This window comes from Mus caroli, unplaced genomic scaffold (assembly GCF_978045245.1).
Source record: "Mus caroli unplaced genomic scaffold, Mus_caroli_1 scaffold_3, whole genome shotgun sequence".
Classification (NCBI taxonomy): domain Eukaryota; kingdom Metazoa; phylum Chordata; class Mammalia; order Rodentia; family Muridae; genus Mus; species Mus caroli.
This window is the reverse complement of record NW_028227258.1, coordinates 66314097-66325825: the sequence shown is the minus strand read 5'-3', so window position 1 is coordinate 66325825 and position 11729 is coordinate 66314097. Positions and strand designations below refer to the sequence as shown.

General features: G+C 45.6%; 1 long non-coding RNA gene and 1 pseudogene across 1 annotated transcript; one reads left to right on the top strand and one right to left on the bottom strand.

Moving 5' to 3' along the window:
• The first annotated feature begins 3337 nt into the window (after window positions 1–3337).
• Window positions 3338–10911, top strand: LOC115030626 (uncharacterized). Its single transcript, XR_003836224.2, has 3 exons — window positions 3338–3501; window positions 8843–8944; window positions 10772–10911. It is a non-coding gene; the product is annotated as an uncharacterized LOC115030626 (long non-coding RNA).
• LOC147005522 (U6 spliceosomal RNA) lies at window positions 5786–5884 on the bottom strand (annotated as a pseudogene).
• Window positions 10912–11729: the final 818 nt, after the last annotated feature.

Sequence of the window (11729 nt, the reverse complement as noted above, 5' to 3'; positions counted from 1 at the left end):
AAAAAAAAAAAAAAAAGAGATGAGAGAATGAGGTTCCCTCTTCCCAGACGACCCTTGTTTGTGTTGACTTGACAAAAACAAACAAATAAAAACCCCTACCCATCACAGGTACCAAACCTATAAACCAGTAGACTCCCAAGTCATGGCATACAAGCTAAACTGTCATAAATGGGTCATAAGGTATAATAATCAGAGGCTCCACTTTGGCCTGGACCTCTTCCACCTGAGGCTCATCATGTGTTCTGAGAGAGAAAGGATAGTATAGAAGGGTCGTTGGTTCAAGCCATGTGTTCTGTTGCGGGCACTCCAACCTCCCAAGGCTTGCAATAGCCTGTTTCTACAAAGCCAGCTACTTCTGTGTCTTGACCCTATGGGTCTTCGTGGAATAGCTAAGAAGTATGAATCCCAGAGCCAAGATGTCTGGGTTTGAAAAACAGGTATCACTACTCATTCCACTACCATTCGTTGCCTTTAGACCATTTACAAACGCTTGTCTGTGACCAGGTTCCCATATTCACTACTCATTCCACTACCATTCATTGCCTTTAGACCATTTACAAAGGCTTGTCTGTGACCAGGTTCCCATATTCACTACTCATTCCACTACCATTCATTGCCTTTAGACCATTTACAAAGGCTTGTCTGTGACCAGGTTCCCATATTCACTACTCATTCCACTACCATTCGTTGCCTTTAGACCATTTACAAACGCTTGTCTGTGACCAGGTTCCCATATTCACTACTCATTCCACTACCATTCATTGCCTTTAGACCATTTACAAAGGCTTGTCTGTGACCAGGTTCCCATATTCACTACTCATTCCACTGCCATTCATTGCCTTTAGACCATTTACAAAGGCTTGTCTGTGACCAGGTTCCCATATTCACTACTCATTCCACTACCATTCGTTGCCTTTAGACCATTTACAAAGGCTTGTCTGTGACCAGGTTCCCATATTCACTACTCATTCCACTGCCATTCATTGCCTTTAGACCATTTACAAACGCTTGTCTGTGACCAGGTTCCCATATTCACTACTCATTCCACTACCATTCGTTGCCTTTAGACCATTTACAAAGGCTTGTCTGTGACCAGGTTCCCATATTCACTACTCATTCCACTACCATTCGTTGCCTTTAGACCATTTACAAAGGCTTGTCTGTGACCAGGTTCCCATATTTGACGGGTTACTATGAGGATTAGAAGAAATCATACAGAGCACTCTACATACTGGGTGTTCTAGTTGGGTTTGTTTCCTTGTTTGTTTGTTTTGTTCTGTTCTTTTTACAACTTGACACAAGCTATAGTTATCTTGGAAGAGAAACCCCAATTGAAGTCTTCTGCAGGCAATCTGAGGACCATTTTTCAGATTGATGATTGAGGTGGGAGGGCCCCAGCCCACTGTGGGCCGTGTTACCTCTTAGTAGGTAGCCCTGGGTGGTATAAGAATGCAGGCTGAGCAAGCCAGTAGTCCTCACTTCTCCAGGGCTTTATTTCCTGCCTTGGCTTTCCCCTGAAGATGGACTGTAACATGTAAGCCAAAGAAACCCTTTCCTCCCCAAGCTGCTTTTGGTAATGCAGTTTTACCACAGCAATAGAAAACCAACTAATCGAGCCTCTGAACTGAGAGAGTTGGTCAGAAACCACAAAATGTGGAACACCATAACCACATCTGAAACACACCAGATGCCCACAGATGGTAGACAGGGGTGGCAGGGGGATGGAACAAGGCAAGCAAAGAAACCAAAACCACATTTCTTTGTAGAGGGAACAACACATCTCTACACCTTCTCTGCTGGAAGAGAGCCAGTGTAAGCAGCCCTTCACAGGTGGCAAGTTGGTTTGGTAGCTTCTGTGTGCCAAGCAGACCTTCAGCACCAACCCCATCTGGGGTGAGTTGGTAAGGGGTGTTCTATGCTGTAGAGGGGTATTGGCAACATAGAAGTCTGGGAAGGAAATGAATGTCATCACTGAAGCAGGTGTGTCTTGTCTGCTCATCAGGAGTGGCTTCCTGAGGGCTGATGGGGAGTGGCTCTCTAGCCTGGGTTTTGCCCAGGAGGTCCATTTACAGGCCTCCTTCCCAGCCCCTCTTTCCCTAGCCCTCTGATGTTGCCGCACCCCAGTCTTTGTACCTAACCAAAACCTATGCCCTGTGCTGTGTCAGCCCCAGTAAAGACACGCTCAGGTTGGAATTTGCCCAGTGGAGGATTTTTTTGTCTCCACTAACTTCTAAGACCATCTCTCAAGGAGTTTATCTATTTTTAAATTTATTTTTATTTATGTGTCTGGAGCTAAAGTCACTCAGTAAGGATTCTGGGAACTGAACCTAGACCCCTGAAAGAGCAGCCACTACTTTGAGCATCTCTCCAGCCCTCTATTTATATATGTGTGTTAAGAGACACTTATTCATTATTTGAATCTGATGCAAAGACCACAGATTTACTCATGCACACATGGAATATACATGGATATAAAAATATGTAAATAAATGTAAAAAAAATTTTTTTTTTTTCTGAGACAGGGTTTCTCTGTGTTGCCCTGGCTGTCCTGGAACTCACTTTGTAGACCAGGCTGGCCTCGAACTCAGAAATCCGCCCACCTCTGCCTCCCGAGTGCTGGGATTAAAGGCGTGCGCCACCACGCCCGGCTGCAACCAGTACTCTTAACTGCTGAGCCATCTCATTGACCCTCTCTCTCTGACATAGTTACTGTAGAGCTCACTGGTGCCAAGCACAGAAACATTGCTGTGCCACAGGGTCCCCAGAAATCAGTCTCAAAAGGGCAGTGCCTTAAATCCCAGCACTGTGGAGGTGAATCTCCGTGAGTTCAAGGCTATCCTGGTCTACATATCGAGTTCCAGGCTAGCCAGAGCTGCATAATGAGACTCTGTCTCAAAAGGGGAGAGGGGCTTTACTACTGCAACAGCTACAGTTATATTTAGCACTCACTCTGGGTGCTTCTTGCATATTTTTCTCTCTCAGTTTTTCAAACAAGCTATTCTGTCTCTCTTGCAGAGATAAAACTGAGGTACAGAAAGGTTAAATCCTGTGCCCCAATTCGTACCTAGTAACTGCGGAAGCCAGAACACAAACACAGGCAGTGTAGTTCTAAAAGCTTTGTGGTTTATCTTTTCATAATGGGTCTCTGAGCTGCAGGTGTACAGAGGGAACACCCCCACACACATCCCCTGTACTCCCACAACCCCACCCCACCCCCGTAAGCCAGGCTGGAATGTTCTCTTCTGTGTCTGTCATGCTTGAGTACTCCTGAATCCTCTGCCGTGGGCGGAGAAAGGAGAGGTTGCCCACAAGCTGGCGCAAACCTCCCTCTGCCCTCAGCGCAGTCTCACACTCGCGCTTGAGAGCGCGAGGATCTGCGCTGACTCTATGGGTAAATCAGTTAATCCCTGGCTTGGGGGGAAGGATGAGTCATAAGGTCACCTGGTGTCCCATGATCCTGTGTTGTTTGTTGAGACCCAGAAGCTCCCAGTGGTTCTCAAGGTAAGAGCTAGTACTTTCTGAAGAGAGCTATGTCCACACCCTCAAGGTCGCCAGAGCCATTGCCACGGCTTGCCGGCCTCATAGATAGCCTGGTTTGCTGAGCACCGCTGGATCTGCTGAGTCACAGGCCCAGGTGGCAAATGTGACTGGACTTCATCTGGAAGCAGTCAGAGAGCTTTCCTGTCCGACTCGGAGGACACTGCCCCTACCCCTCAAGTTCCAAGTGATACCCTGGAAGCACTGGGCCTGGGGACTTCTGCAGCTACGCCCCACACTCCACACCCCACATCTGCCTTCCCTGCTCAGCCAGAGCTCACTGTGCAAGGCTTACAGGCACACGCAGAACAGGCACACGCAGAACAGGCACACGCTTGGTCTTGGTTGCAAAGACACTTGAGAGAAACTAACCTTTTGCTTCTCACCAAATACTATTGTTTAAAAAGTGCTAGCGGGGCAGTGGTCTTTAATCCCAGCACTTGGGAGGCAGAGGCAGGCGGATTTCTAAGTTCGAGACCAGCCTGGTCTACAGAGGGAGTTCCAGGACAGCCAGGGCTATACAGAGAAACCCTGTCTCGAAAAAAAAACAAACAAACAAACAAAAAAAAAAAGAAGTGCCGAATGGACTGACAGCCCTCTAAGCAGTAATCCCAAACAGTATGACTGGACGGGGCCTAGTGTGAAGAGCTATCTATGAGACTGAGGGACGTTAGTGCCCAGCGAGGTAGAGGCTCCAGGCCCAAGAATCTGAAGCTGGGTTCTGCCAAGAGTGACTTGACTTTAGGTAACTCTCCCTTTCTCAGCAGCCGCTTCCTGGTTTGTGAATTGGAGCTAATGGGAGCACCCACTTTATAGAGTTGTTTGGGGATTAAGGAGGACTACATAAAGAGCTTAGAGAAGTTAGTGTCAGCCTTTATGGGAGTGGGTGTGGTTCATCCTTCTACGCCAAAGGGTTTAGAACAGTGCTGAGGAGGCATTAAGCGTTTAACAACCAGTAACTGTTATTACTGCCTATATTTTGCCTGCTGGACATTCCAGGTCGTTGCACGAGGCTATAATTCCCATGAGGCTCAGTATGCCACTTTTACCTTTGATGGGTATTGGCAAATAGGCCCCATGGACCCATTCACAAGCCCTGAAGAGTGTGCCCTTTCTTCATAGTCTCGCCAATGCTGAGGCTTATTGTTTTGAAGGTTTATTTTCTTTTTAATGATGCGTAGCTGTGTCTTCCGTTTGTGGGTATGTGTAGGTGCCCACAGAGGCCAGAGGCATCTGATCCCCTGGAGCTAGGATTACAGGTAGTTGTAAGCTGCCTGGGAACCAAACTTGGGTCCTCTGGAAGAGACTTATGTAATCATAACTGCAGAGCCATCTCTCCAGCCTTACTGGGTTTTAATCCTTACCATGTTTGCTCATCTTCTAGGCAGCATCATTATTATATTCTCACACTATTTCAATTTTTAAATTATGCTTAAGACATATGTGTCTTAAGCTCAATATAAAGCTTAGACACATATGACTATCAACCTTCATCACCAAAAGAAAAGGCAAATAAATACATAAGTGTAAAATCTATAAACACTATGAAAAGCAAAATATCTCTAAAATCCAAGCTTTCAAAAGCCAGGCATGGTGGCCCGGGATGGGATACCAGCACCAGAGAGATGGAGATAGAGGGGCTGCCTCAGGTTCCAGGCCATCCAGAGCTACCTGGGAGAGGGGTGGGCCGGGGAATAGCTCAGAGAGTGCTGGCTTGGAGGCACGAGGTCCTGGGTTCACCCCTCAACACCCACAAACCACGGCAAAGCAGCAGGATTAGAGGTGCAAGGTCATCTCCACTATGCACTGAGTTTGAGGCCAGCCTGGGCTACGTGAAAAGCCACCTTAACACACACGCGAGCACACACACACACACACACACGTGAGCGCGCGCACACACACACACACACGCGAGCACACACACACACACACACACACACACGTGAGCGCGCGCGCACACACACACACGAGCACACACACACACACACACAGGAAAAAAGGTGACTATTGTTAGTTATACTTATATGGTAAAAGAAGGTTTATCTCTACAAATTATTTTCTGTTTGCCTATAAATACATAATTGTATATGATATTTAGTCTATCTCATTTAAATTCATACATACATATATAATATACACACATATGTATATGTATGTATATATATTTTTTTTAAATTGAAATGAGGTCATAGTTTTCTCCTCTACCCAACTAACTGCATTTCTTTTTCTTTTCCGTTTCTTTTTTTTTTTTTACACAGAGCACTTCACAAATTCCTGTGCCATCTTTGCATAGGACCATGCTAATCTCTGTATCATTCCATTTTTAGTATCCTGGCTGAGGAAGCAGCTGTATTTCGTGGCTGTCCCTCCATGTCATCCACACACAGACTGCTTCTTGGTGGCTTGATACTGCACATTTACCAAGACGCAGTCATATCAGGGCAGTATCTCTGCTCCGCATCGGCTGCTCAGGTTTTTTCATTGTTGTGGGGTGCTACAGGGATCACCCTGTTCACGCTGCCCTGTTTCAATAGAGATCTCAGGAAATTTGCTAAATGTGTGCATCCTAGAATCACCCCACCATTTTATACTTTTGATAATAAAATAGAAATGCCGGTTCCCACCCACTTCTAACCTTGAATGTTATCAGCTTTAAAGTTTTACTGTTTATTGAAGGGTGGCTGTGTGGTGTCAGGCACCTATGTGTTGATTAGAGGAAACCTTCTGGGAGGGTTTTCTCTGCTTCCACACCGTGGGTCCAGGGTGCCAGACTTGATAATAAGTCCCTTTACCCCTGTCTCCTCAGCTTTTTGTTGTTGTTGTTTGTTGTTATATCACTGAGACAGAGTCTATGTAGCTCAGGCTGGCCTCAAACCCTGAATCTTCCTGCTTCAGGCCCCTAGGTGCTAGGGTCACAGGGGTGCACCATCTACCCAGACAGATACTTTGTAATTTTGACATTCATGCTCACTAGTGCTTTAACACGTATTTCTCTAATCACTAATGAGATCCAGTTTATGTTTCGTGTTTGTCAGCTGCTCAACTTTGACTTTCTGGTCCTAGATTTATTCCCCCTTCTCCCTTCCTCCTCACATTCTTCTTTCCTTCCAACAGAAATGCATTCTTCTCTTGCATCCTTGGGCCAAAAGGGAACTCCCATCAAGATGTCTGCAGGCCCCACTCCCTCTGATGTTTCTGAGGGAGAGCCCCTCCTTGCTGATGCTTAGCCTTGGCAGCACTTGCTGATCTCTGGCTTTCTTTGGCTCAGTGTTAAATCGCTCCAGCTTCTGTCTCAGTAGCCACACTGCTGCCTTCCCTGTCTGTTGTCTTTCCAGCAGGTGGACTGCTGAGTGTGCTCAGCACAGTTGTTTTAAGTTTTTTGAAACCTGGATTAGTTTATTTGAGGATGTGGCCACTGGTAGGTTTCCCATGCTCTGATGGTCCACACCCCTGGGTTATCTAGAAGAAGAAAAAGGAAAAGAAAGATGAGGAAGAAGAAAAAATGGTGACATCAAGTTGAAGGGTAGACATTCTGTATGGTATAGGGGAGAAATGTGGGTGTGGATATAATCGTATTGCATTGTATTCGTGTATAACATTCTCTCCTTTTTTATCATTTCTTTTTTGTTTTCCTTATTTATTTATTTATTTATTTATTATTTTATGTTAGTACACTGTAGCTGTCTTCTGACACACCAGAAGAGGGTGTCAGATCTCATTACAGATGGTTGTGAGCCACCATGTGGTTGCTGGGAATTGAACTCAGGACCTTCGCAAGGGCAGTCAGTGCTCTTACCCGCTAAGTCATCTCACCAGCCCCCATGTATAACATTCTCAACGGATAAAAAATAAGTTAAAAAGCCCTAACAAGTTTGGTTTCTGGGCAGCTTTTGGTCAGTTGGGCAGGCAGTCTGGGACTCCCACGTCTCACACTTTCATCCACAGAGAAAGCTTTCAGTGTTGCTGCAGCATCTGATGGACCCTGGGGAGAGCTTAGTGGCAATGAGCAGCTCCGCACTGTGTAGCAAGACAGATGGGACACACAGGCCAGGTGACCGGTCTTCCTTCTGATCTCAACATCGAACTAAGTCTTCCCGGTACACTGGGAGAGTGATCCCCTGCCCTCTTCCCAGGTAGCACCTAAGTACTGAGGTGAGAAAGGGTGCCCTGGCATCCTTAGAGGGCAGGGATTTGCTCCTGCCTGTCCTGAGGCTTAACAAGGAAACAGTGAATCAGGGTTAGAATGACTCCAGGTCTTCCCAGCCCCAAAGACAAGCGCTTTCATTTTCCTTTGGATATTCTGGGGTTTGAAACCTGTTCAAGATGGGAGCTTTATTAGGGAGTTTGATAGCTTAATTTAAGCCATTAACTGAGACACATTTCTTCACTCCCAGGCTCTTGACTGCGAAGGTGTTAGCCAAGTCTGTGAAGCCAGAGACTGTTGCATAAAAGCTGTTTTATGGCTTTTGTCTCAACTCTTCTGGAGCCAGGCTTGGCACAGTAGGAGAGTCAGAGGGAGGGTGCTCTGGGAAGCTTGGGCCCTGCCTCCCTGTAGTCTGAAGCACCCCTTCCTCTCCCAGGCTGCACAGCTGCATGTTCCATCTCTCCCACACTGGAGGTACAGCAGAGGACCTGACTTCTGAGTCGGCCACACCCCTCTTCACTTAACAGAAGAATCAGGGTCTCACAGTGGTGAAAACCTATTAGTTTAGAAATGATCGTGATATTAGAATATTGTTTATTTACTTACTGTAACAGTTGAAGCAAGGTGTTTATTAGATGTGAAGAAATATACACATGCAACAGACGCAAAGAGAAAGATCCTCTGCAAAGCAGAGAGAGGCAGGACTCATAAAGCCGAAAGTCCCATACGTAATTTTAAAAGAATGTTTTGTTGTTGTTGTTATTGTTGTTGTTGTTGTATTTTTTAAAAAGATTTATTTATTTTATTTATATGAGTACACTATAGCTGTCTTCAGACACACCAAAAGAGTGCATGGGATCCCATTACAGATGGTTGTGAGCCACCATGTGGTTGCCGGGAATTGAACTCAGGACCTCCGGAAGAGCAATTGGTGCTCTTAACCGCTGAGCCATCTCTCCAGCCCCCTGTTGTTGTATTTTTGAGACAGGTTATCACTATGTACCTAAGGCTGGCCTTGAACTCATGGCAATCATGCCTTTTGAGCCCTGGAATTACAGGTATAAGACTCATGACCAATTAAAAATTCTTATTCCTCTTTCTCTTCCTCCTCCTCTCCCTCCTCTTCCTCTTCTTCCTCATCCTCCTCCTTCTTTGAGGCAGGATCTCATGTAGCCGAGGCTGGCCTCAAACTCACTAAGAAGCAGAGGATGAGCTTGAATTCTTGCTCCTTCCGTCTTGAAGTCCTGAGCACTGGGATTGCAGGTAAGCATCCACTACACCAGGTTTTTTGTATTGCTGGGAGTTGACCCTCTACCGACTAAGCTGCACTCCCAGGCAAGGATTCTTATATTAACGATCCGTAATCTAAAATATTTACACAAGGAATAATGCTTAGTGTTATTTATTTATTTATTTATTTATTTATTTATTTATTTATTTAGCTAGGCACAGGAGTACATGTCTTTAACACAAGCACACAAGAGGCTGAGCTGGGTGAACCTCCATAAGTTAGAGCCTACCCTGGGCTACACAGCAAGGTCCAGGGTTATGTAGTGAGATCCTGTCTCAAATAAATGGATAAATAAATAAAGCTCTAAGGTGGAAGTTGGGTGCAATGATATATACCTGTAATCCATTTGGGAGAGGTAGAGGCAGGAAGATTTGTAGTTCAAGGCTAGCCTAAACCATCTATGGGGTTTGAGGACAGCCTGGGCTTCACAATACCCTGTCTCAAAAAGAAATAAATTCAGGACAAGAAAGATGACTCAGCGGTTAAGAGCAGTGGCTTCTGCATCATGAGGGCTGGAATTCAGATCTCAGCATCCACACAGGTTCAGGGGCGGCTCACAACCTGTAACTCCAGCTCCAGGGGATCTGACGTCCTCTGGGCTACTCTGTACCCTGCACACACAGGTGCAAAAATAAATGATAAACCTTAATCATAAAATAAATAGCTAGGTGTGGTGGTGCAAGCCTTTAATCCTAGCCCTTGGGAGGCAGAAGCAGGCGAATCTCTGTGAGTTTGAGGACAGCCTAGTCCACAGAGTGAGTTCCAGGACAGCCAGGGCTACACAGAGAAACCCTGTCTCAGAAAAGAAAAGAAGAAAAGAAAAAAGAAAAAAGGGAGGAAGGGGGAAGGAAGGAAAGAAAGAAAAGGAAGGGATGGGGAAGGTTTGGTGTTTGAGAACATGCTCGGTAATCTTATTTTTACCACATTACAGGTTTGCCAGAAGGAAAAGATGTGGATGACCTGGCTTTTCCCTCCTAGTGTTGTTTTGATCTCTAAGACTGAGAGGGGATGAGTCCATGAGAATTCTTACTGTTAACCTTTATCTGTCTGTTCATCACTGTGTGTGGACATAGTTTGTATGTGGGCACACTGTGGACTACAGGGTCACTGGCCCAGTCTCCTGCCTTTGAGTGGGTTTCTGGGATTGAACTCAGATCTTGAGTGGAAAACATTTACTTGAGATATTTAGCCAGTTTTCTTACTCTTCCCCCTCCTCTTCTTCTTCTTCTTCCTTATCTTCCTTCTCCTTTTTGTGGGGAGGGTATTGGTGAAGCTAGAGCCTTGCATATAGCACTAAACTATATCCCTGATTCTCTTTTTCACTTTTACTTCAAGACATGGTTTCACCCAAGTTGCCCAGGATAGTCTTGAATTAAACCTGTAGCCCAGGCTAGTCTTGAATTTGTAATCGTTTGCCTCAGCCTGTGCCACCAGACCCAACTCTTTATGGGTTTTAGATGAGGTCTTCTATAGCTCAGACTGTCCTCAAACTCCCTGCATACCTGAGAGTGACTTTGAGCTAACCCTCTTGCCTCTCTCTCAAGTGCTTGGTTTTCAATCATTCACCACCACCAGATAGTTGTTTAACCATCTTATAAAAAGTTCTGAAATTCAAAAGTCTACTGCTTGGTAAGATTATATGGATAGCTGATTGCCTAAGCTACTGAATAGAAGGAAAAAGCCAGGGGAATATGCCCAGTATCAAAGGTGAAATTACATGGTACTAAGCCCATTTCATGTGCTTTCTCTTTGATGTCTGGCACTGCCTAAGATGTTTATGGTATCTATCACCTTTGTAGGAGCACCCCAGACTCCAGCACAGCCGTGGTTATTTCTCTGATATTCCTGCAGTGGCTTACTCCCACTGAGATAAGATCTGCAGCGCTGGGGATGGATGCAGCCACTGGTATAGAACACTTGGTGAGCACACAGGAGGCCCTGAGGTTCATCCCAGCAACGAATGAACCTGTCATGGTGGTACATAACTGTAATTCCAGAACACAGGAAATGGAGGCAGGAGGGTCAGAAATCTAAGGTCATCTTCAGCTAAATAGGAAGTCAGAGGTCAGCCTGGCCAGAGATTCCATCAACGGGAAGGAAGGAAGGAAGGAAGGAAGGAAGGAAGGAAGGAAGGGAGGGAGGGAGGGAGGGAGGGAGGGAGGGAGGGAGGGAGGAAAGAAGGAAAGAAGGAAGGGGAAAAGGAAAAGGAGAGGAGGGAGGGAGGAAGGAAGAGAGGGAAAGAGGAAAGAAGAGAGGGAGAGAGAGAGGTCAGCCTATAATTAATCTAAGAGACAGTAAGCCCTTTCCCACTTCCTATATCAAAACACAACTTTTGATTGATCTTTGTTGTTTGGGTTTTTTTTTTAAAGATTTATTTATTTTATGTGAGTACACTGTTGCTCTCTTCAGACAGACCAGAAGAGAACATCAGATCCCATTACAGATGGTTGTGAGCCACCATGTGGTTGCTGGGATTTGAACTCAGGACCTCTGGAAGAGGAGTCAGTGCTCTTAACTGCTGAACCATCTCTCCAGCCAGATCTTTGTTGTTTTGTTTGAGGCTTTCTGTGTGTCTGTTTTTAAGATGGGGATCTAATGTAGTCTGGGCTGGCCTTAAAATGGCTGTGTAGCTGAGGAGAACCCAGAACTCCTGATCTCCAATTCCTGGGATGGGACAGGCCTGAGTCCCCATACCTGGCTCTCGATTAATCTTTGTATCATTGTCTGCATACAAACAGGGTGGTGGCTTTATGATGT